General features: G+C 36.2%; 1 long non-coding RNA gene across 1 annotated transcript; it reads right to left on the reverse strand.

Moving 5' to 3' along the window:
• Positions 1 to 7,734: 7,734 nt before the first annotated feature.
• Positions 7,735 to 8,836, reverse strand: LOC133862588 (uncharacterized). The gene is made up of 3 exons (XR_009899252.1): positions 8,770 to 8,836; positions 8,244 to 8,399; positions 7,735 to 8,163 (listed from the first exon to the last, which is right to left on the reverse strand). It is a non-coding gene; the product is annotated as an uncharacterized LOC133862588 (long non-coding RNA).
• Positions 8,837 to 25,415: the final 16,579 nt, after the last annotated feature.

A 25,415-nucleotide genomic window follows, 5' to 3' on the forward strand; every position in this document is an offset into this window, starting at 1 on the left:
TTGAACTCAATCCTTCATATTTTTTGTGATTATGTGAATGATTGTTACATAACAGTTGTAATTGATATATGCTCAAGAAAGTTAGATAGGCCATGTCTAAGGAAGATGGATTGTACTACACCCTAGTTTAGTGTAATTTAGGTAGACAGTTTGTACCAACCGAAAATGAGTTATACTATTCCATTGATTGTATGTATCCTATTAAAGACGTAACTAATCTATACCTAGGAAAGACGGGTCGTACCGCATCTTAGTGATTAGGTGAACGGTCTGTGCCAACTGAAGATGGATTATACTTATTCTTTAGAGTTAATTTATTGGCTACTCGAGTAAGACGAGCCCTATATCATGCATAGTATGAATTTTCCTTGTTAATTTATGATTGACCATTGTTATGCGGTGGGTGGTGAAATCAATCCCTTATTCTTTCTCTCATCACTACAATATTTATTTTTATGTCTTTAGTTTTATGCATGTAACTAATTAGTTATAAAATAAATCAAATCAAACTTCTTTTAATTAAGTTATATTTAATCTTTACAAACTTGATACCAATTCCTACGCAGTTCTTAAGGTTCGACACCCTCAACATAGCCCTATCCTACAAGGATTCGTACTATTGCGAGTGTTAATTTTATTATTGATATTTTTGTACACAAAATGAACACATCAATTTTTGGCGCCATTGTCGGGTACTGCAAACGGTTATGTTATTAAGTTTTAAAGATTAAATTTAACTTAATTCTTTTCTGTTTTTATTTTATTTTATTTTGGTTTCTTTAATTTTTTTTTTCAATTTTTGTTTTTATTTTCCTTTGTTTTATTTTATTTTTGTCAATTTAGTTCATGTGGGGAGGCATTCCAACACCCCATAGACCATGTTCATATTGCTATAGTCCTTACCACTATGTTAAAGATTGTCCTACGGCAGGACAATTTTCTAACTATTCTTATGAGCATATGAACACACAATTCTCTAGACCAAGGAATGAGCCTTACTGTGATTCCAATAACCCGGGATGGAGCAACCAGTCTAATATCTTGTAGCAAGCTCAAGCTCTTGAAAATTATGCTCCACAATTTCATGAACCATACCATCAGGCATATCCGCAGTTCAATGATCAAGCGGTCTATCCACCATCTAACTTCCATCCTCCCCACCAGTAATGGCAATCATCTCCATATTGTGCTGACTTTGAGGATAACTGGCAGCCTTCTTCTTAGGCTACACCATCTCCTCAGTCAGATTCTGACGTTCAAGCTCAGATATTGAAACTTATGGGTGAGATCAATCAGAAACTCACTCAGACAGTGACCTCTCTCAGTTAGACATTAAACTCTCACTCTGAATCCATTGTCAAGATAGAAACTCACGAAGAGGAGCCATCTCCCATCTACTGGCCTCGACAACAACAGTCTCAACAGGAACAATATACTCCTCAATTCTTCGCCGAGATAGAAGTCAAGATGGATGCTCACGAAGAGGTGCCATCTCCCATCTACTGGTCGCCACAGTAGCAATCTCAGGCTGAACCACCTCCTTCGATGAGTTCTAACTTTCAAGATCAAATGATGAAATTTATGAGCAAGATGGATCAAATAAGAGACTCTCAAACTTAGATTATAAAGTCTCACCAGGAAAAATATACCCCTCAATTCTTCGCCGAGATGGAAGACAGGATGGATGCTCACTTTGAACAAATCATGAACCACCTCAATAAAGAAGAAGAAGAAGAGCTTCAAAGACAGTTGGTGGCCAATCCTGATGGACACTATATGGTGGATGAGAGTACATCTTATCATGAGCAAGCCATCACCACAATGAAGAATGGAGAAATGGTCAAAACTCACATGAAAGAGAGGAAGGAGGAGCAAATTAAGGCCCCACAAGCTCTATATCGAGCAAAAGGTGAGGAAGTAAGCACTGAGGCTCCTTCATCATCGACTCTTATTCTCGAGATGCCATATGAAACCCGAACTTCTATTGCTTTTGACTTACCAATAGGTCAGGAGAATAGTTTGTTAGGGCTGTTAGAATAGCAAAAAGAGACCATCAAGGTAGAAAACTTCCTTGTGTACTCTCTGCATTTTATTCCAGTTCATGATTCCCTTCCGGATGAGAAACTGTTTGAGAATACTAAGAAGAATCTACCTCAATATGCGGCCTTTCGGAATTACCTTTCTGTAGGTAAAATTTATTCTCTTTGGTCCAAGAGAAGAAAAGATTGGTGCTTTAAATTTAAACCTAAAGGTTAAAGAGAACTTTGTGCATCAAGGATGTGGATTCCGTTGGCTTGGCAAATCCTACATATTTTGACTAAATGAGTCAGCTTCATAGGTTCAAGCGCAGGCCATGTGCGCTCGAGTCCTCCATCAGGCCAAGGTACATGATCTCCTTCCAGGTTTATCTTCTCCATTGTTACTTCATTCTTAGTTTATATTTTTACAACAATGTGTTGCACTTGACTAGTATTTGGTTGGAGTATCACTCTCTTTTTCAGGACATGTGTTTTTGTAATCAAGTTTGGGGGTATGATATGCCCCACATCTGCTCATTCAGGTATTCCTATCTTCGTACTGTTATGTTCAACTCTATACACACATTAGGGACAATGTGTGATTCAAGTTTGGGGGTATGGAAAAACGAAACACTGTCCAATATTTTGCTATGTTATTTCTAAGAATTTGGTTGAACTTAAATTCTGATTTGTATTTCATTGGTGAGCTTAACATGATGAACACATGATCACTTGACTAGAGAATTTAGAGTTTTGTTATTTTCTTTGGCAGCATGAGATATTACTTGTTTCAATTTTGATTCTCACAAGCACACTAACATGTAGTCTGTGGGGTATGAAATTTGAAATTAGTTATGTCTCTTTCCAATATCTTGGATGCAGCTGAGTAACTTGTTGGAGGTATAACTTTGGCATTAAAAAAAAAAGGGAAGAAAAATAATATTGATCACTTTGATCTTTTCACTGAGTAACCAGATCTCTTGCCTCATTAAGCATTGAGTATTCGCGTCAAAATGTGGAAGTTTATTTTGATTGATAAAATGGCTAAGTTTAGCTTCGTAGCCTTTTTGACTCGATTTAGTAAGTCTTTAGGGTGTTTAACACCTAGTGCCCTAAAACCATCTGGTTTGGGAGTCGTTGACCTAACACTCGTTACATGGGTCAATTAGAAAGCTTAAGGAAGCTAAGCATTGCACAGCCTGCATATAAAAAATAATAATAATAATAAAAAAATATATGCCTTGGTTGTTTTATCTAATGGGGAGTCCAGCGAATTTTGAGTGTTGAACCATTCATGATTGAGATTAGTTTTGAAACCTCATGACTATGTGTTAAGTTCACTTTACACTAGTTGAATCTTGTGATATCTTATAATGCCATGTTAGTAGCTTAATTTTTAATTCCCTGAAATTGTGAAGATGGAGTTTATTTTGTTAAGCTTGCTAATGAATAAGAACCATTATTTTTATGATGCTGCATTCTTGAGGATAACATGGTAGGAACAATGTTTGTGGGTATCATTCCAGACAAACCCTCACGAGACTTCACTCGTCCACTAGGGAGTCCTATGGGTTTAAAAGGCTTGTTGCATATGCTAAATGCAATCGTACATCCCACGAAAGAATGATTTATCTTGTTGTTTTTCAGTTTAATTTATTGTTTTGTATTGCTAAGGGACCAGCAATATGTAAGTTTCGGGGTGTGATAAGCGTCGAATCTTGCACATTCAAGCCCCTTAACTTATATATGTTAATACCTTAGCATTGTAATTTGTTTGATTTTATGTTGTTTTATTGTTTTCAGGTTTTAAATAAAAATGCAATTAATTCCATTAATTTTGGGCTTAAAGCACACTTTGAGAAAACCTAAAAGATATGTTTAAACTTAACCAATCATAATAGAAGACCTCTATAATGTGGTTAAGTTTAATCAATTCAAGTGAATGATTAAATCGGAATTTTTCCACTAAAAGTCAAAATCAGATTGGATTCAAATTTGGGTTCTGCATATGTCTCAATGTTTTAATCATAACTTTTGGCTCAGATATATTGGATTGCAATGAAATTGGTGTCGTTGGAAAGATAATAAAAAATTAAACAAATATGTTAGAAATATATTTTTCCCAATTCGGACATTTACTATGCCAAAATTGCCTCACAATAAAAGACCACAATTCTGGACGAATTTGGAATCATTTTCTTACTTGGATTGAAGTTTCAATCTCCTACTTGGACAAGAAAATTCAAGAGACGATTTTTCTAGAATTCTAAGAGCTTCTAGGCCTCTCCTAGTCTCTATAAATAGACACCTAAGCTTCAAGAGAATGGGTGCTTGTGCTTAGCTTTAGACAGAAAATTCTTCTTGGAGGCTTAACAAGTTGAAGAGGAGAAGAACATGGTAGGAGGCCATCCCAGCACCACGATGAGCGGCTAAATTCTTACAAGGGTGTTGATGTAACCCTTTTCAAGTAACAATGGTTTAATTGTATTTTAATTTGGTATTTTCTATATGCATAATGATTGTATAATTGTGAGAATTGATTTTAATGTTTATATTCAATCATTATGAATTTCTTATCTTGTCTTAAAAAGTCTTTTATATTGATTGAACTCAATCCTTCATATTTTTTGTGATTATGTGAATGATTGTTACATAACAGTTGTAATTGATATATGCTCAAGAAGGTTAGATAGGCCATGTCTAGGGAAAATGGATTGTACTACACCCTAGTTTAGTGTAATTTAGGTAGACAGTTTGTACCAACCGAAAATGAGTTATACTATTCCATTGATTGTGTGTATCCTATTAAAGACGTAGCTAATCTGTACCTAGGAAAGACGAGTCGTACCGTATCTTAGTGGTTAGATGAACGGTCTGTGCCAACTGAAGATGGATTATACTTATTCTTCAAAGGTAATTTCTTGACTACTCGAGTGAGACGAGCCCTATATCATGCATAGTATGAATTTTCCTTGTTAATTTATGATTGACTATTGTTATGTAGTGAGTGGTGAAATCAATCCCCTATTCTTTCTCTCATCACTACAATATTTATTTTTTTTATGTCTTTAGTTTTATGCATTTAAATAATTACATGTATTCCACAAAGGTTTGGGAGACATGTATGCAAGTATAACTGAGTTATGATGTCATTTATTTCATGCTTAGACGTACTTATGTGCTTGCATTTCCAAAGGATTGGAATGCTTGTATATGGGTATAGTTGAGTCACATGTTATATATGTATGTCAATAGTTTTATGTGTTTATCAGCTACAAAATATTTTAAGAAAATGAATGGTTTACAAAAGGGTAGTTATTTTTGTAAACGTATGGTAGAAGGAATAAATGTCGGTTCAATGCAAAACTTAGTGAGTTATATACTATTGAGACTCTGGACTCATTAATCTACCTATACGAACATGGCAACCACTACGATTGTGTAGATGTAGATGCTTTGGATGCAAGTGCTACTGGCATTGACAAGGACCCCATGGCTCTATATCTGGGATACTACGACTGAAGCTCTTCACAACAGTTGTATTTGTTGGACTTGTGGATAGTCCACCTTTTTTATAGACATTTGGTACGTTGCATGTGTCAGATGTGACACTTTTATATAGTCATTCTTTTGTTATGTAATTAATACATTGATAAGCTTTAGTTATATAAATAGTCAAATGGCTTTGATGTTTTAATTTCTCTTTTTAGTTAATGAATTTAGTTTCCGCTGCTATGTGAATTATCTCTTATGTGTTAGGTACATGTTATTAGATGTGGGTATGTTATGTTGGTTCATGTAGGGTTGGCAATTTTTGACACGACCCGTGAACCCGACACGAAAACATAGGGTTTGGGTTTGGGGTAATCGGGTTCAGGTCATAATCGGGTCAACCCGATTATGACACGATTATAATCGTGTCTGGCGGGTCAACCCGCGGGTTGACCCGCCAGACCAGATTAAACACGTTTAATTTTTTATTTTATTTTTTCAAGTCAAAAAAGGGTAAATCGGCAATTCAGGGCCTCGGGCTTCAGGGAATCAGGCTTCAGCAAAACTGCAAAAGCAAAAGTTAGAAAACCCTAGCCGCACGATCCGCACTGCATCACTTTTCATTCATCTTCTTCACTTCACCTTCTGGCTTCTTCACTCCGCACCGGCACCACTCCTTCACTTCACGATTTATCATGCGCCGGGGATCTGAGCGCCAAGGTCCGCTTCTCCCCAACTGAACCGGCCTTTCCGTCTTACCCATTTTGAGAAACAGCCCATTGACGAACTCGGCGCCGCTCGCTTTGGCCCGGTCCCGAAGGTATGCGTCCAGGATCTCGCGCTGCACCATGCCGATGTACTCGTGGGGCTTCAAGGTCTGACCGATGTCCATGGCCCCATTCGACGGCGATATCATCTTCATCCTCGTGACCTGACAGTCTATGATGTCCAGTGGCCAGTGGGAGGTCAATCAGGTAGGTCTCGACCCCACCCTTTGCGAGGGTCTCGGCGATGGCCTGTGGAGTGAGGCAGTGCCGGTGAGAAGTGCAGTGACCCAGTGAGCATGCGTTAACCAAACGTGTCCGTGGGTTCGTGTCGTGTAACCCGGTTCAATATCGGGCCGTGTTCATGTTCAATTTTCTGACCCAATTAATAATTGGGTCAGGTTCGTGTCGAACCCGATTGTGTTTTCGGGTCAGTCGGGTTGACACGAACCCGACCCGCCGACCCGAATTGCCAACTCTAAGTTCATGGCTAAATGTCATGCCACTGTGATGATTTGTTTTGTAAAAAAAATACAAAATTGGGTCGTCACAATAAGGGTACTTTGAATGCAAATTTAGTTAAAGTGGTATGTGACTAATGTATGATGATGATGGCGATGAAAGGAAGACATGGATGAGCATCTGTGTTGCTTAGAGGGTTTGAAGTTTTCAGCAGGGAAGATGAACTTAGGAATGGGAAGGCCTAATCTTCACAAGATCTCCAAGACCTTCAAAGGGTTTGGATGGTTGTAGGCTATTGTACTCAAATTTTGACGATTAATGATTCTATGCCTTATGAGAGATCATTTATGATGGTAAATTTTTTTGCGAAATTTACAATGTTTGAATATCCATGTTTTAGGTGATATTATTGCTAGAATATGTGGAACGATAGTATCCTATGATGTGTCATTCTTGTGGCCATATTTTACTAAGATAACATGGTGATGTGCAAGTTGGGAACCACCACATTGTGTTCCAAATTTCTTTTACTTTTGAAAAAAATGAAAGGTAGAAATTTTATGCTTAATTTAGTTTTATTCAAGTAGGATTTCTTATTCCTTGAGTTTTCAGTTGTTGGGCTATTGAAGTAAAAAAGCATTAAAATATTTACTTATCCCATGCTTCCTGTGTGTATGTGATTTTGCTTTTCCTTGAGATCCAAAAAAGATGCATGTTTGGGTGCTTTTAGTGAAAGGGCTTTCTGCTTATGAAACGAAGAAAAGAAAGAACATGAAAGAGCAGTGAGTGGGGCATGATCATAAAGAGAGTAATTTTCAGGACACATTCCTTTCTCCACTTCCCAAGGGAAGTGAACTACATTTTTCACTTTGATCAGCATATTACATGCTTAGGCCACATTCCAGACCATGTAGGATTCCAAATCTTCTACTGCAAGGTAATGTTATTACTTTATGCTAAAGAGAGACATTGCCAGGCACTAGAAAAGGTTGCATCTCATTTTGGACCCACTACAACCACAAAGCCATGTTTACTTCAGACACTAACAAATGCTAGACTTATGATTCCTTCCAAATTCTCTAATGGTTCGCACGAACCTGTGCACATACACATATTTACATTTATATATATCAAGGTTAAAACTAGTTTCTGTCAACAAATTTCTCACAAAGAAATTGACAAAAACAAGTACAGGAAACTTATGACAACAAGTAAATGAGTAATGGGGATGGTTTCATTCCCATTTTTTTCTTGCACTTGCTATTCTCTATTTCCATTGTGTCGCTCTTCATAACTACAGCATGTAGCCTTTATTTTTCATCTTTTAGGCACATGTATTTCTCTTTCAACCGCTTCAATACTCTTTCGCCATGCTCGCATATCGGAGGATCATCAACCCAATCAAAATATTTACAAGCCCGACCATGCTACAAATACTAAAAAAATTAATAAACTTTCTTTGATGAATTGAGGCTCAATTTTATACTCGAAATCATGAAGTACTTACCTTATAATTTGCGCAACCATAAAACCTTTTACCAAATTTGTCTTTGGTGAATGAATATCTAATCACAAATGGAATTCCATAAAAGCATAACAGAGCTCCGTCACTAGCAGCACTTTCTCCTGAGTATCTGTTGTAGGATGGACCACTCATCCTCATCTACTAGCAAATAAGATAATTAGTACACAAAAAAAAAAAAAAAAAAAAAAAATCAAAAGAGAGCATAAAAAACTTGATGAAACAGATTGATCTGTCCTAGTGTTTATCTGCCTTTTTTTTTAGATGAATGAGTTATTTTTTGTATTGGTGAAAATAAAACTATACAAATACTCTAGCATATAAAATGCTAGAACCAACAATTAGAATCTTCGAAAGGAAATCAAACTAGACAAGTACACACAAGCAATGATAAAATACAACAAACCAAACAAAACATGTACTAGAGTGCAAACATAGCAATAAACAACTGCAAAGAAGAAGCAAAATAAAACCACATCTAACAGCCACAAGTGTTGAGAAAAAAAAAAACCACTAGCAGCTACTGCTTGTCCATAAATGTCATTTCTTCCATAATCTCTCATTCTATCTCTATCTTGTTCTCTTTTACCCTACCCATTTTCTTCTCTTTTTCCTATGATTGTATTTTCTTTTCTTTTTGGTAGAAACGCTAAGCACCCACTAAATAAACTTTCTTTTGCTCTATTGTTGTGAACCAATTGCATTAGTTGCGAATCTTTTTTTTTTCCAAGGCTCTATCACAAACATATATAAAATATGCAAAAATGGCCATTTTCCAACTTTGGATGTTACATTCAAAGAAATATAAACCATAGTATCATATTCAAATATTTGCCCCTCCTACCTGACCTAAGCATGTGTAAATTAACAAATAAGATTACAGATCATCTTTAAACATGATGTCAAATGTTTCTTAATTCCTAAGCAACAAGGAAAAAATTAAAGATTCAGAAAAAGTAAAAACCCAACTTTTCCACAAAACCAACCAAACCATCGGAAGAAAAACTCACAAATTAAATCATACCTTGTTGTCACCCCCCATCTCCACCATCCCACTCACAAATTGATTGATTGCTGCTACAACAAAAAACACATACCCATACCAAGAAATCGAAAAAAAACCCATGAACGTATCTGTGGAATTCATGGATCTTGGTCACTAAAATAACACATGTTTAGAGCAGGTAACAACAATCCAATGGAAAAAAAAAATAAAATAAAAAAATCAGTACGTTCTTAAGAAAAAAAAAACAAAAAAACCAACAAAAAAATTTAAAAAAAAAAAAATCAAATTTTCAAGAACAAACCTAATTCCAAGAATCAATAACGTTTAAACAAACCCATTTCTTGCCTACCAATACCGAGAAATCAAAAAAAAAAAAAAAGTCAAAGAGAAAGAGATGAGAGAGTGTGTAACACCCAAGGAAATTATTAGGTTGGTTAAGAATACTTTAGTATAAATAATAGTTTTTAGTTGGATTAAAAATATTTGGAAAATATATTTAATGTTTAAATTTGAACTAAAAAGTGGACAGTTTGAACTTGGCTTTGATTCGCATTATGGATAATTTGACATTTAAGATTTAAATAATTAGACTTCAAAAAATTAGAAAAAAAAAATGCATAGTTCGGACAGTAGGAGTACAGTCCGAACCTGCATGTGCGTGTATTTTTTGTGAAAGTTATTTCTTTGTGTAAATGTACAAAGCAAGTTAAAAAGAAAAAGAAAAGAAGCACTATAAGTTGTATTTCACGTTCAGGATTTGAAAAAGAAAAAGAAGAAAAGAAATAAAAGAAGAAAGAAGAAAATAAACTCCAAAATGTGTGTTACGGTTTGTGTAAAAAAAAAAAAAGAATAGTAAAAAGATTCATTTATGTTGATCAAATACTTCTGAAAGAATACTTTGTTGACTTTAAACATTCGACTTTTCAAACAAGGTAACTTCTCCATTATGTTTAGTGCATGGTAGAGAGTCACGTAAAAAATCTAGTGTTTTTAAAGATGAATTACGGTTTGAAGCAAGGTGTGAAAGCAAGCAGATACAAATTCAGAAAACGACGCCTACAACACCAATTAAACAATTACAAAAACTTCTATCATGTCCTAAAAATTGCCTATAAATACCCTACGGCAGTACATATTTTCTTCACTTAAAAATTCCATTTGCTCTCTCTCTCTTAGTCACGCAGAATGTAAAAAAAAAAAAATTATATCTTAGAAGTTTGGAGCAACATCAAGTGGATTGCTTGATATAATTCTTTTATCCTTAATTTATGTCAATTCTGGTTATTAGAATTTAAATTATATTAATATAATGTCTAAATTACTGGGGAAAGTATGATTGAATATTTCAGAGAATAATATTATATTCAATCATTCTTTTAATATTACAAAAGCATCGTTATGTTGCCTAAATATTATTAGATAATTTACAATAGCGTCGTTGTAATACCCAAGTAATGTTAGAAGTTTTAAATAAATATTATAATAATGCCGTAGTAATGTACATATGAAAAATATATGAAAATTCTACATAGTCGTTATGATGTCCAAATAATAATAAGATATTTTAGATATGTCGTTATGATGCGCAAATAATATTAAGATAGTTAGATATGTCGTTATGATGTCCTGATTTTTCAGATTTAAAATAACATTTAAGAATGAGAAATAAAGAATATAGGCTAATATGAATGTACAATATTAATGCAAAAAGTATACGAAGACGCATAAAATCATTTAAAGAGTATAAGCCTAAACTGTAAGTTCAAACTTACTGACCCTCCATTATTTTACAAAAGCGTGTTAAATATGTTTTCTTGAGCCCTGCTATTTTGATTACACATATGAATATATTTTGAGATATTTTACATATGTGTTAAATGAAAATTCGTTTTTAAATGTGTTAGTTTTTATTTATTGGCTACATTCAATGACAAAAGCTTTTGGTTATTGAAAGTGTTCTTTAACTATGAAGATAAAAGTCTCAAGCAGCCAAGTTTGTCTAGACAACCAGAAGCCATGTCCGGACAGGACTTCTAGGGACTCCCAAAGATCCTTCATGTTCGAATAGTCAAAAGCAGTGTCCGAACACAACTTCGACAGATATTCAAAAGACTTACCTGTCTGGACATCGTGTAACTATGTCCGGACAAGACTTCTAGGAAGTTTAGTTTGTTTTTTTTTTTTTTTGTGTCCAGATATATGGTAATCCTATCTGGAAACATCCTAGAGAAAGATCATTTATTTTATTGCATTCGGACACATTAGTACCCTATTAGGACGCCACAGCCTAGGAATCTATTCCTAACTTGTATTAAGGTTTCTAAAGCCTATTTAAAAGGTTTCTAGGCAAAAGTTTATTAAGAAGTCTACTCTCGAATTCTGTGTGCCAAAAGAGGATTTGAGACATAGTTAATGTAAATCTCTCTTAGATTTTTATTTCAACTATCAATCGTGAACAATTGAAGCCAACCCAAGTTCCGGTTAAGGAGATCAAGAAAAAGAACTCTCTAGAGGTTCTGGGAGAGAAGCAAACAAGTGGGTAACTTGTTATAAATTAAGATCGTGATGACTGCAAAAGTTTTGTGAGTATAAACATCTTGTAATTCGTTATTCTTCATGATTAAATTGATTTCCTAAGTTTGGCTACCCCAGAGTGGTTTTTCTCATTAAGTTCAAAGAATTTCCACTTCGTAACCAAATATCTGTGTCAACAGTTTTAATGGTTTACATATTTGGTTATTTGTTCGATTGTGGTTGTTTTGGAGATTATTTGTTATTTTCAATTGGTATCAGAGCTAAGGTCATAGGTTCAAGTGGCAGGAGTGTCACGTTGAGGGAGGGAGTGTTGGGGTGCAACCATGCTGCTTTGCTCACGTGGACGGCTTTTAAAACATGCCTTGTGGGGTGCGATTCCGAATGCCATAAAAGTCTTTGACATCCCTTACTTGACATCAATTGGTTTCAGATGACATGGTCAAAGGCCCAAAAATAATCCTTAAAACATCCTAAACAGACTTAAAATCGTAAAAGAAACCCTAAATTTGTTGTCGCGTCAAAGCTGATAGGCGACGATTGGGAATGGGTTTTTTTCACCTAAAGTTGTTCCCAAAAAAGAAGCATTTCCTGAGTGCTTGTTCCTATTTTGACTCGTGTTGGGAATCACAATAGGCGTACTAGTAATTGTATGGTTAGAAAGAGAAATATCCGTAGGGCTGCAACAACATATTGGACCTGAATACGCCAGTTCTTTAGGAGTTCTTCAAGCTCTAGCAGATAGGACAAATTATTTAATTTAGTACTCAATAATCAATCCAATTTTAAAAATTGGATTCAGATAGGAAATCGTAGAAACTACATATGAAGGAAAAAAAATGGTTAAAATCGCAAAACTTCAAATGCTAGTTTCTCTATTTGAAGGAATCAGGATATTAGAAGATGAGACATTTAATGAGTTTTATACAAAAATTAGTGATATTCGTAATGCTATGATTAATCTTGGAAAGAAAGTTTCAGATGGTAAACTCATTAAGAAAATCTTGAGATCCCTTCCTGAAAGATTCAGAATCAAAATGACTACTATTGAAGAGAGCAAAGATCTTGACACAATGAAAATTTAAAAGCTAGTTGGCTCGCTTTAGACCTATGAACTTTCTTTGCCCCCTCTTAAGAAAAATAAGTTCATTGCTCTCAAGGCTGTTAAAGAAAAATACAATGAATCATCTGATGAGGAATCAGCTGATGATGATGGTTTTGCCATGTTTGCTAGAATTTTAAGGAATATGATCAACTCGAGTAGAGGAAAATTTAGGAACAAGAATGTTAAATCTTCTGAAAAACCTAAGGGTGATTTCAAAGGAACCACTCAAGGGAAGAATGAATCTGATAAAAAGGATCCGTGTGATCTCAGATGTCATGAGTGCTCAGGGTATGGTCATATTCACGTTGATTGTGGTAATCTAAAACAATACAAAAGTAGATCTTTTAATGTTACTTTGAGGGATGAGTCAGACAATGATGAAGTTGATGAGACTCCTGAAAAAGACACAAATTACTTAGCTTTAGCTATTTCTTGTGACAGTCCTTATGAGTTTGATAATTGTAATTCTTTGAAGCTCGAGCTTGAGCTCGAGCTCGCACAGGGTTTACCCTTTAGTGAACCGAGCTCGAACACAATTTCTTGGCTCGTCATGAGCTTGAGCTTATGAAAAACATGAATGAGCCGAGCCCAAACAAGGGATACTGGCTCAAGCTAGGCTCGTTTACACCCCTGGGTGCTGGTAGGCTGCCCATGTGATATATGATGCATCTCTTCTCTCTTGTAGTAAGGCCAAGTGCAAGTTGATCCTTTCATCGTTGAGTCTCGAATTGTAGTGTGATACCCTAAAAATCGGAGAACTCACCACAGCCAAGATCATTGCCTCAGTCCCATAAGTTAGGGAGAATGGGGTTTCCCTAGTCGGGGTTCGAGTTGTCGTTCAGTACGATGACAACACTTTTGGGACGAATTCCACCCAAGCATCTTTCTTTTTGTTGAGCTTCTTCTTCAAAGTTATCAGTAAGGTCTTGTTTGTTGCTTCAACCTGTCCATTAGGCGGAGGATATATCGAAGTTGAGTAGTAATTCTGATTGTGAAGCTCAACACACCACTTTTGGAACGGTCCACAGTCAAACTGTTTTTCATTGTTGGTAACGAACACATGCGATATCCCGAACCGGCACATGACTGATTTCCATAAGAAATTCGTCACATTTTCGGTAGTGATGGTGACAAATGCTTCTTCTTCGGCCCATTTGGTGAAGTTGTCCACAGCAACAACCAAGAACTTTCTGCTTCCTTTTCTTGGGGGCATTGGTTCGACAATGTCGACACCCCACTTTGCAAATGGCCATGGTGAGGAGATGCAACTCAGCTTCTCGGGAGCATTCTTCTTGACCCTGGCAAATCTTTGGCATTGATCGCAATGCCTGACCAGCTCGGCCAAGTCTTTACTCATTGTAGGCCAATAGTAACTAGCCTGAATCGCCTTGTGGGCCAACATCTGACCCCTTGAGTGATTGTCGCACACTCCATCGTGTATCTCTTTCAAAACATATTCAGATTCGGATTTCGAGAGACATTTGAGTAGGGGCAATGTGTACTCTCTACAATATAATATTCCTCCGAGGTTGACAACAGTTTTACTTTCTGAGACTGGGCTTTATCTTCGGGTAGTAATCCATTCTGCAAGTATTGGATGACTTCCTTGGCCCATTCGGGGTCGGTTGGAGTTTCATCAACCTGCATCACATCTTGCTTTGGAGCAATTGAGGGCTCGGACTTGATTATCACTTCATGTGCCGAGACCTCAATATCCTGGTCGGTCCCAGATCCTACTTTGGATAGTGCGTCAACTCGGACATTGTCTTCTCGAAGAATCTTTGTCAGTACAACCCTATCAAAATAAGATTGACATTCGTGTACCTTGTCGAGGTATTTGATCATGTTGTCCCCTTAGCTTCGAATTCTCCCTGGATGTGGCCCACCACCACTTGGGAATCTCTCCAGACTTCCACATTCGCTGCTCCCATTTCCTGGGCTATGGACAGTCTGGCCAGGACAGTTTCATACTCTGCTTCATTATTCAAGGTGGTAAAGTTCAGTTTGATGGCATACTGAAATTTCTCACCTTCCGGGCTGCTGAGGGTAACCTTGAACCCGCTCTTGTTATTTCCTGAAGATTCATCCACGTAAACTACCCATGTAGCTGCTTTCGGGAGTTCCTCACGCCCAGGAACATTGTAAAATTTTAAAAAAGCGGTGAAATTCAATATCAAATTGTCTGAGCTCGATTGCCCAATTTACAAGTCTTATCGAGAGATCTGGCTTCTGCAATACTTTCTTCATAGGGTACTTGGTCAATACCCATATGGGATGAGCTTGGAAGTATGGTCTTAGCCTTCGAGCCCAGATGACTAGAGCGAAGGCTAATTTTTCATTTCGAGGATACCTTTCCTCAGCTCCATAAAACGCTTTGTTGGTTGAAAATTAAATTGACTTCTAATTTACCGTGTGTGTGTGCAACGTGTTACAAAATATCAAAAGTGCAGAATTAAAAGAGGCAGATATTTTGTTAACAAAATGGAAACTCAATTTAGAGAAAAACTACTCCGGAGCAATCAAACCAGGAAATTCACTATCAGAAGACAAATCTAATACAAAGACAGTAACATTCACATACCCGATGCAGCGATCGTATCTTGCACTCTGACACGTAACCCAACGTGAATGCCTCACAACCAAGTCACCTACTTGAAGGGGTTTTCTATGGGATTCCGTTACCTTATGGCTCTTCCCTAAGATAGACTTCAATTACGAACACAATAACAGCACCACGGCAATAGCTTAAGAGCTAGCGGATCTTCACAATTTCTCCCTAAACACCTTCTCTAAGCTATAAAGAATTCAATACTGAATTCTGAATTCTGTAAATAATACATGCCTCGAGGTCTCTATTTATAGGCTATAGAATACCTAAATTGATTCTAAATCATATTTCTCTAGGCTGCGTCTGAACACAAGCTAAGGTTGTCCGGATGGACAACTGTGCAACTGCCTTTCCATAACGTGCTTCACGCTCTCCATATTAAGGCCGGGTCCAAACGGTGTTGCCCTAGCATCCGGACGGTTACAACTCTGCTGCACGTAATTTCCATAATAAGGACTGCGTTCGGACAGTGTTGCCTTGATGTCCAAACGGTTGCAATTCTTCTCCATGTCTTGCCTTATTAAGGACTTCACCCGGGCAGTGTTACCCTGTCGTTCAAACGGATGCAACTTTCTTCCCATATACGTGTCTGTGAAGGAAAACCTAATTCTTCTCAAACCCTGAAGTCGAACGTGTTGCCATGGCGTCCGGACGTGTTGCCATGACGTCCAGACGGATGCAACCTTGAACTGTTCAGCTTCTTGACACTGATGGGCGTCCAGACACATGACTAGGCCATCCGGACAGAAACTTGGGATCCGACTTCTTTGAGTTGGAATCTGCATAGAATCTTCTTTGAACATCTTGAAACACTTTTCTGAAATGAAGACTCTGAAAAATACAACATCCCTGATTATGAAAGCAACATTACAAGATAATGATTTTGTCAACAGAATGCAGCCAACACAAACTAACAAACTCCCCATTTGGCCATTCTGGGACAAAAATCACTTGACCGGTTTAAAAATACATTCCCGGTCCAAAACAAAAAATACTCCCCATTTTTATCTCAAAATGACAAAGGGTAAACAGAGTAGAAAAACCACAGCTACAAAATACTCCCCCTTGTTGTCTCAACAGGAAAAGGGTAAACAGAGTATATAAAATCCACAGGCAAAAGTTCTAAAATCCAAATATAATAAGGATAATAGAGAAATGTCTGCAAGTAGCCTAAAAAATCAGAAGTTTGTAAAACAACTAATAGAGAGAGAAACCTAAATCCTCCAAGTACCAAATCCTGCTGATCCAGTGAAAGCAAGTGATGGAGAAAGATCCTTACATAAAGCTGGATTTGTGCGACTTCGGCTTCTAGCTCCTACAGTCGGGAACCATAGACTGAAAAACTATTAGTCGCTTGATTTTGCAAAGCCTGAAACTGGTTATCCGCAGATTGACATCCTCTAAGCAATTGGTCTGCAAGATAAATTAGAAGATTCACCTCTAAACCTCTAACTGATACAGATCCGAGGAAGATGCTACGGAAGGCTCTGCATGAGTTGGGGGAACAAGATCATCTAAATCCTGAGACCATTGGAAATTGAATATATAACTTCAACAACCGTCTGTTTTCCAAAGGATCCATTTGTCCTACACTTTGCTTGGAGTCGCTGGATGACATATTCCTGAAAGGATTTAGACAGAAATATATCCAAAGATAACACCACCAAGAAAGATTAGATCCTGTTAGTTTAAAAAAAATGTGGTATTATGATGACTGTCAATTGGATGCCCCAAAAATTACAAAAGCAAATATAGCAATTCAAATGGCACATATATATAAATATCAATCCAACACAGACAGAATAGGATTTTCATGCACAATATCTCAAGAAAATATTCTAATCAACAAATATTTCAGTACTTTAACAAGCATAAAAACTTAAAAGAACAAAGGAAGACACATAAAATATCATGGAATAAGAAGAGATGTGTAGAGAATGCCAAAATCTCCGGAGAAATTCGCGAGAAAAACACACAACATGACATGATAAATCAATAAAAAATGTAGTGGTGTGTCAATGGCAGAGAAACCAAGCGATAGATAAAAACCTATAAGGATCACGTTTGGACGTGTTACCAACTCGTCGGGACGGTACACTGCCAAATTAGCAATTGGCAGGGTCGCTTGTGTCCGAACTGTAAGCCAAGTTCGTCCGGATGCTTCACATTGAAAAGTTGAAAATCAGAGAAAAAATTGTAGAAAAATAATTTTTCCTAAAGTTAGCTTCAGAACACGCATGTATAAATAACTAATAAAATAGTCAAATAGCAATTCAAAAATATGCAAAGATATAATTAAGAGTTAAGTATTCAATCAACACAAATTTCCCTGTAGATAGAAATTTTAAATAGATTACTCAACTCATGTAATGCGTGTGTGTGTGTGTGTGTGAAAGCTTTCTCAATAAGGTATGAAATTTGCTGATATGATTTAAAGCAGCTGAATTTTCTAAACAAGAGAGAAAATTAATGTTAAATCAGTCAAAAGTCAAACTTTATTTTGCTATGGCCTAGCCACCCTCATCTGATACACTCCTCCTAATATGCAGTACTTTTCTTTTACTTAGTCCTTTAGTGACCATCTATTTCCGCAATGATTTGGTCATTGACTGTTTCTTTAGGGACAAGTTTAAAAACAGATTTATAGCACAATAAGCAGTTGATCTTTTCAAATATCCATATAGACTGAAATTTAAATGTTTTTTATCACTTGGTGCTGCAACCTAGAAAGAATGCCAAAATTTATGAGTTCTAGGTTCAACTAGCGAGTTAGTCAATTTGACAATCTTAGTAAAACAATCTCTCTTATCAGAATTTTCAGAAGTTAAAAATCAGAGAGTAAAAAAAAAATGTACCTTAGGGGAGCTTGGATAGTGCACAATTTATTATTGCATGAGAAAAGCAACTATCTATCATTAAGATGCTGCAAGAAAACTTAGTAGATATTAGGCATAAACTCTCAATAATAAATAAGCATATTTAATCAATGCACAATGAACTACGATATCAGACAAAAATACATACAGTATCTGAAAAGCTAAAAGAAAAATAAAATTTTGCATCTTTTCCCCCAATTTTTTTTTTTTTTTTTTTTTTTTTTTTAATGTTGAAATAAGGCACAAAAACAACAAAAACATGCTTATGGAGACAAGAGTTTTACATCTGAGATTTGTTTCCCAAGACTCACCATCAAGTTTCTTTGGTCGCTAATCTTGGTGTAGAACTCTCCGAAGGTCTCTTCTTCTAGCATCTTAATTTCTTCAAATTTAGAAATCAACATTTGAATCTTGGCAGATTTTACCAGTTTTGTGCCTTCATATGTTGTTTCTAGAATTTTCCATGCATCTTTAGCAACTTCACAATTTGAAATTCTTGCAAATTCAGATGGTGAAAGTGCTTGACATAGTGCATGGAAGGCTTTATCATTGGAGAGCCGTGCGCTTGTTTGAGTAACAGTAATTTCGTATGTTTCTTCTGGTTTTATCCAACCAGCTTCAACAATTTTCCAGACGTCAATTGATTTTAAAAAGAAACACATGCAGGCTTTCCAATAGCCATAGTTCGTCCCATCAAAGGGCGGAACTGAATTAAGATTTTGAGACGTTTTAAAAAAATAAACAAAATATAAGTCAAGAGATTACACTCAAGAATTAAATCTAAAATAGAGTGTACCAAGCTCTGATACCAATTGAAAATAAATAATGACTTCTAATTTAACCAAGTATGTGTGTTTGTGTGCAATGAAATATCTTAAATGTGGAATTTAAATAAGACAAGATATTTGTTACGAAGTAGAAACTCTGTGAAGAGAAAAACCACTCCGGGGCAGCGAAACCCAGGAACTCCACTATCCAAAAACAAAGCTAGTTACAAGACACTCGTACTCACATACCCTTATGCAGTAGTTAGGCCTTTAACTCTGACGCGAAGCCTATCGTGAACGCTTCCCAACCAGATCTCCTACCTGAAAGGGTTTTTGATGGATTCCTTTACTTTAGAGCCGACCCCTAAGATAGACTTCACACGAACTATTAAGCACACACCGACAACGGCTTGAAAGCTAGCAGATCTTCGATTCTCCCTAAATACCCTCTCAAAGTTAAGAAAATTCAATACCGAATTATGTACAATTGACAAGCCTAGGGCCCTCTATTTATAGGCTACAGAAAACCTAAAACTGCTGAGATTCGGACTCTGGCTATCTAGCGTCCAGACAGAAGTTAGCCACGTCCGGATGGTCTTCTGCTATATCTTTTCAGAAACAGCACAATTCTATCCTTATCAGGTCCACGTCCGGACGGCTTGGCTGAGCATCCGGACTGTCCTCTCTATAACTCCTTCTTGCGTTCGAACGGAAGACTGGAATACACTGAATTGCTGGACTGCGTTCGGAAGTGTTGCACGTCGTCTGGATGACTTACAAAGACTTCCCTAACAATGTCGACTTCTGAAATCCAAATCCGTGTTTAATACTGATTGACCTAGCCATCCGGAGGGTGTTGGTTTGTCGTCCGAACGTCTTCAAAACAAACTGCTGGACACTACGGGGTGTCCGAACGCCTTCAAAGGCTCGTCCGGACGGTTGCACAGGAACCGGTTATTTGGGTTGGAATTTTCAAGAACTCTTCATGGACATCTTCTAGAAGCTTTTGATTAGTCATATGCTTTTATTTGAACACTGTCTGAATACATGAAGATTCTGAATTGAGAACTGACCATCTTGTTAATTCGCAACCATTACATAAAGTGTTTTTTGTTATCCAGAATGTAGCCAATATAAAATACTAACACTCTTCTTGCCATAACCAAGTAGTACCCATGCATGATTCTTTCCAAAGGAGTAGCACCGACTTGAACCTATAGTTAAGCCATGCGAATCTGTCAAAGATCGAAAGACAGACACAATATTTCCTTAAGGAGCACCAAACACATGGAAGCCTCTTTCCAAGCAAGGGAGACGGACGTCTTTTATATAGGATGAAAGGCAGCACCGACACACTCTTTTAGAGGATTAAGAGAGCGTTGTTTTAAGTGCAGATCAGTTGTGCGGTGCCAGAATTTTCTTTCTATACTTGGCGATATCTGTACGTGAACGTGGAGTGCGTTATTTTAGACTCACCCAAGACTTGATTTATTTCCATGCCTGGGCATTGAACAAATGGAGACGTGTTTTTGAAAAAATCTTTCCAAAGCTGGCAGCAAAGAAATCACGCATGGGTACGAGTGATACACCCATCTTTCTTTTGCACCCAACAGCTCTCAACACGTTTATTTCTTTCCAAAACCTGGCAGCCGAAGCCCTGAAGACCTGCAATACAAATTTATGTTTTCTCTTCTCTTGTACACGTACGTGGGCGGCACCAAACAGAAAAGTCAAGCTTTCCTTAATAAGGAAAAAACTAAAGAGGCAGCACCGAAGCCCTAGGTCATGCAGTCTATATATATATATCATGTTTTGCTCTTGTAAAAGGAGAGTTAGAGACCAAAAATATTTTCTCTTTGTAGTTTAGTTTTTCTTTAGGTTATGTTTTATTTTTAATAGTCATGTGTAGCTAATTTCTCAACTAAGGTTGAGGATAAAGCTTCATCGATGAAGAACAACAATACTTCCATGTAAGTCTTTATTATCCGATTTTATTTGGTTTAATTTTTTCAATGTTTTACTTCTTTTCAATGTGTGGAATGATTATTGGATATCTTTTGTGGTTCAAGGATACATTTGATGATTAAAGATAATTTCACATAATTGATGCTTGGTTTTTATTTATAAAACAATTGGATATCCCTTGTGATTTATTCTACAAATACAATTGATGTTTTGATTTAAATCGGATATCTTGCTGTGATTTGTGTAAGAATGGGTACATGGGATGGTTTTGATTAACTGTTTGAAGCATAGTAAAACATACCTAAGATTTTAATTGTGAGAACTTCGGATTAATATTGATGAACATAGAGTACGTTGTTATGATTCGGTGAGTGTGAATTCCTAAACCTTAGTGTTTTTATTTTGTTTTGTTTTGTTTTCTTTAATTTAATTTATGTTTTCTTTTATTTGTGTTAGTTTTATTGGCTACATTCTATTGACAAAATCAATACCATGTAAGTGTGCTGCTGAAATAGAGATGCCATATTTAGCCAGAGTTTTCCTGAATTTTCAAAGTTTAATTCTCAACTATGGAAAAGCCTTAATATGACAAGTACCAGTGTCACAAGCATCAAGAAGGCAATTTTTAGACTCTTGGAAGATTCTGCACGGTTTACAACTTAGCAAAAGTCGGATCCCCAGTTGACCGTCTAGACGGCCAACTGTAACGTCCGGACGCCCATCAATTCAAGAAGATTCTGAACAGCTCAGCGTGCATCTGTCCGGACGGCAGGGCAACACCGTCTGAACTCTATTCAATGTTCGAGAAGAATCCGAAATCCTTTGCAGACACAGATTGGTGAAGACAGCTTGCAACAATCCGGACTCTAGGGCAACACTGTCTGGACCCAGTCCTTAATATGGAAACGCGTGAAGCGCGTTATGGAAGTCAATTGCAGCTTGCCGTCTGGACGCTCTATGCCTACGTTCGGACGCTGCCCAGAGAACTCCAAATCAGTGTTGAATTAGGTTTTCAAAAGCCTATAAATAGATGTCTCTAGCCTTGAAATCTTTGAGCTTAGAGAGGGTATTTAGGTAGAAATTGTGAGATTTGCTAACTCTCTAACAGTTATTCGTTGTGTGATTTGATCGTGTGAAGTCTAGCTTAAGAAGGAGCCTTAAGTTAAATGATTCAACTAAAGACCCTTTTAGGTAGGAGATCTGGTTGGGAAGTGTTCACGTTGGGTTACGTGTTAGAGTGTAAGGTACGATCGCTGCATCAAGGGTGAGTGTTATTGCTTTCTTACTAGCTTTGTTTTTTGAATAGTGGATATCCTGTGTTTGGTTGGCCCGGAGTGGTTTTTCTCTTAATTGAGTTTTCACTTCGTCAACAAAATATTTTTCTTCTTTAAATTTTGCATTTAATATTTTGTTGCACACTTGATCACACACACACACGATAAAATAAGAGTCTATAATTTTTCAATTTGCAAAATAACAAAATTCAAGCCTTTTTCAAAACTAGGTTATGATTTAATTGATTTAGATATAAAATTATTTTCAAGAATACAATTCTCTGTGGGATCGACCTCGCACTTGCAAAACTCTTTATTATAAACGATTTGTGCACTTGCGAGTTAATAAAATTTGCACAACAAGTTTTGAGCGCCGTTGTTGGGGAATTGTTTAATTTTTTTAAAAAAAATTATTTCTAAATTGATTTTATCCTTCTACTGGTTATAATTAGAATTTTTATTTGCAATTTGTTTTTTTTTTTTTGTTATTCTTGTTTCTAAAAAATTAAAAAAAAAATGGTTGAGTTTTATGTGAGATATTTGCATGCTAAAGAGTGATAGTGAAGCATAGATTTTTCTTTTGATAATTATAGCAATTTTTCTGCACAACATGCTTCACCTAGTGGTAGGACACCGGCTCCAACCAACAACCCTCACAATTACTACCCACATGAACCATGCTCATATTGTTTCAATCTTTATCATCATGCTAGTGATTGTCTAGCATTTAGACAATTTTCTAATTCATCTTGTGAACAAATGAACACCAATTTATCTCACTCAGAAATTGAATCAAATTTCAATTTTTACAAGCCGGCCTAGAATAACCATTATGTTGATTGGGTACAACATGATTCCACTAGTGGTGGGGAACATTTTCCAACTACTCACATCGATGACTTAGATGGGAGAGTAAACTAACTCATGGCAGCTAGGTTTGCCTATGCCCCATATCACACTTATGCACCACCTAAATCATGCTCATATTGTTTTAATCCTTCTCACCATATAAACAAATGCCTATTCATTAAACACTACACGAGCATGATTGATGAGGATGATGCTAGCAATTCTTATCATAAGCATGTCAAAGCCTCCACCAAACCTGCGAGTGAGGAAATTATGTATAACAATGAGGAGGAAGAAAAAGATGAGCAAGTTGAATACACAGAGCAAGTTAAGCCCCCATCAGATATAAGTTTGTCCAATGACAAGGCAGTGAGTACTTAAGCTCCTTCATCATTGTCCCTCTTGAGACACATCATGAACCCAAAGCTTCAGTTCTTCAATGTCTCAAAAGCCATCTTATGCCAAAATTCTCAAGGATTTATGCACACAAGCGCGCAAATCTAGGACTCATCGTCCTAGGAAAATCTTTCGAAGAAAACAAGTTGACTACCTAAGATGGCGAAACACCCTTCTAGAGTGCTATCAAATTTTAAAGAAGAAATGGTGGGGGATTGGTTGGACATCTAAATGATCGGGGAAAGTATGGTAATTTTTTCTTTTTTATTTTCTGGATTTAATTTTCAAGTTCCTTTTCCTTTTTCATTTTATTTCTTGTCATTTTATTTTTGTTTCTGACAGCAATTAACCTTTTGATGTTTGTTTCTATGAGAAAATATTGATGTTAGTTTTGTTGACAGATGTTTTGGTGTTTTAGTTTGGGGGACGCCCTAGCCTTTTTCACACATTGATGTTTCTTTATTTCTGTTAATGTATTTTTATACTACACATTGAGGGCAATGTGTAATTCAAGTTTGGAGTATGGAAGAACACTTTGTCTATTTGTTTGTTTGTTTATTTGTCTTTTTGTTCTAGAAGATTTTCAAAAAAAAAAAAATTGTGCTAGGTTGTTGATTGAGCATGATTACATCGTAACTGTGGTTTGTATATTATTAGTTTGTTTAACATCCTGAACACTGTTTGTCATTAGAAATCTAAATCTTTTAACTCATCAGTTGGATTAGAGAGACTTCATTTGTTTTGAGTTGAATTATCACAAGCACATTAGCATTGATTTTGTGAGGTATGAGATTTAAATTGAGGAATGTGTGTCTTGAAACTTGCCAAAAGAATAAAGCAGAGAGGCAAAAAATCTAGTGTAAATAACAATAATTAAGTAACAAAATAGAGAAAGAAAATAATTTGCTGTGGAAAAAGAAAACAAACCACAGAGAGAGATACAAAATCCTTTATTTCAAGCATAATGAAAGTCTTATGACAAGGATAGTCCATTTTTGTACTAATGTTATTTTTTCCTTATCATTTTAAAGTTACAATCTGAGCTTCTTAAAATTATTTATAAAGTATAATCTTTGATGATCAAAAAACTAGAGAAGTGGAACCAACATGAGGACAAACAGAAAGGTAATAGAAAAAGAAACCAAGTGTCAATCTAATTTGAACTCCCTTTTTAAGAGGGCTACTCAAGCTGGCAAACTATATGAAAGTAAACTTTACCAACTTCTTGTCTTGTTAATTTATTAAATATTTTTATTCTTAAGCAAAGATTTAATTCTAGTTTGAATTGAATATGATGCTGGACACATCACCTCACATTTGGTATAAATATAGATGATAAGTTAATAATGCCCATTTCAATTGGTGTAGGTTTATATTCTTTGTTTGAGAAAAAGAATACATGTCCGTCTACCTTGAAAACAAAAAAAGCAAAAAAAAAAAAAAAAAAAAAAAAGAGGAAGAATACAAGTTTGTCTAAACATTTTTTTATTTTATTTTTTAAAAAAAAAGAGACAGGGGGACCAACATAACACCATAAGAGTTGACTGAATGATGATACCAAGCATAAACTGATGAAAGCATCCCAACATAACACCTATTGTGGTTTGGTGGAAACTTGTTTGTTTCTCTCTTTTTATTCCTCAGCATTCCTTCATCCTTTGGTTGGTTCACTAAGGAAAAAATGTGTAGATGGGGGTACACAAGGAAAACAAATTGTTTGTTCTGTCATGGATGGCAGGAAAGTCGTGATCAATTATTCTTCCTTTGCAGTTTTAGTTG

The sequence above is a fragment of the Alnus glutinosa genome, chromosome 3, assembly GCF_958979055.1.
Source record: "Alnus glutinosa chromosome 3, dhAlnGlut1.1, whole genome shotgun sequence".
NCBI lineage: Eukaryota > Viridiplantae > Streptophyta > Magnoliopsida > Fagales > Betulaceae > Alnus > Alnus glutinosa.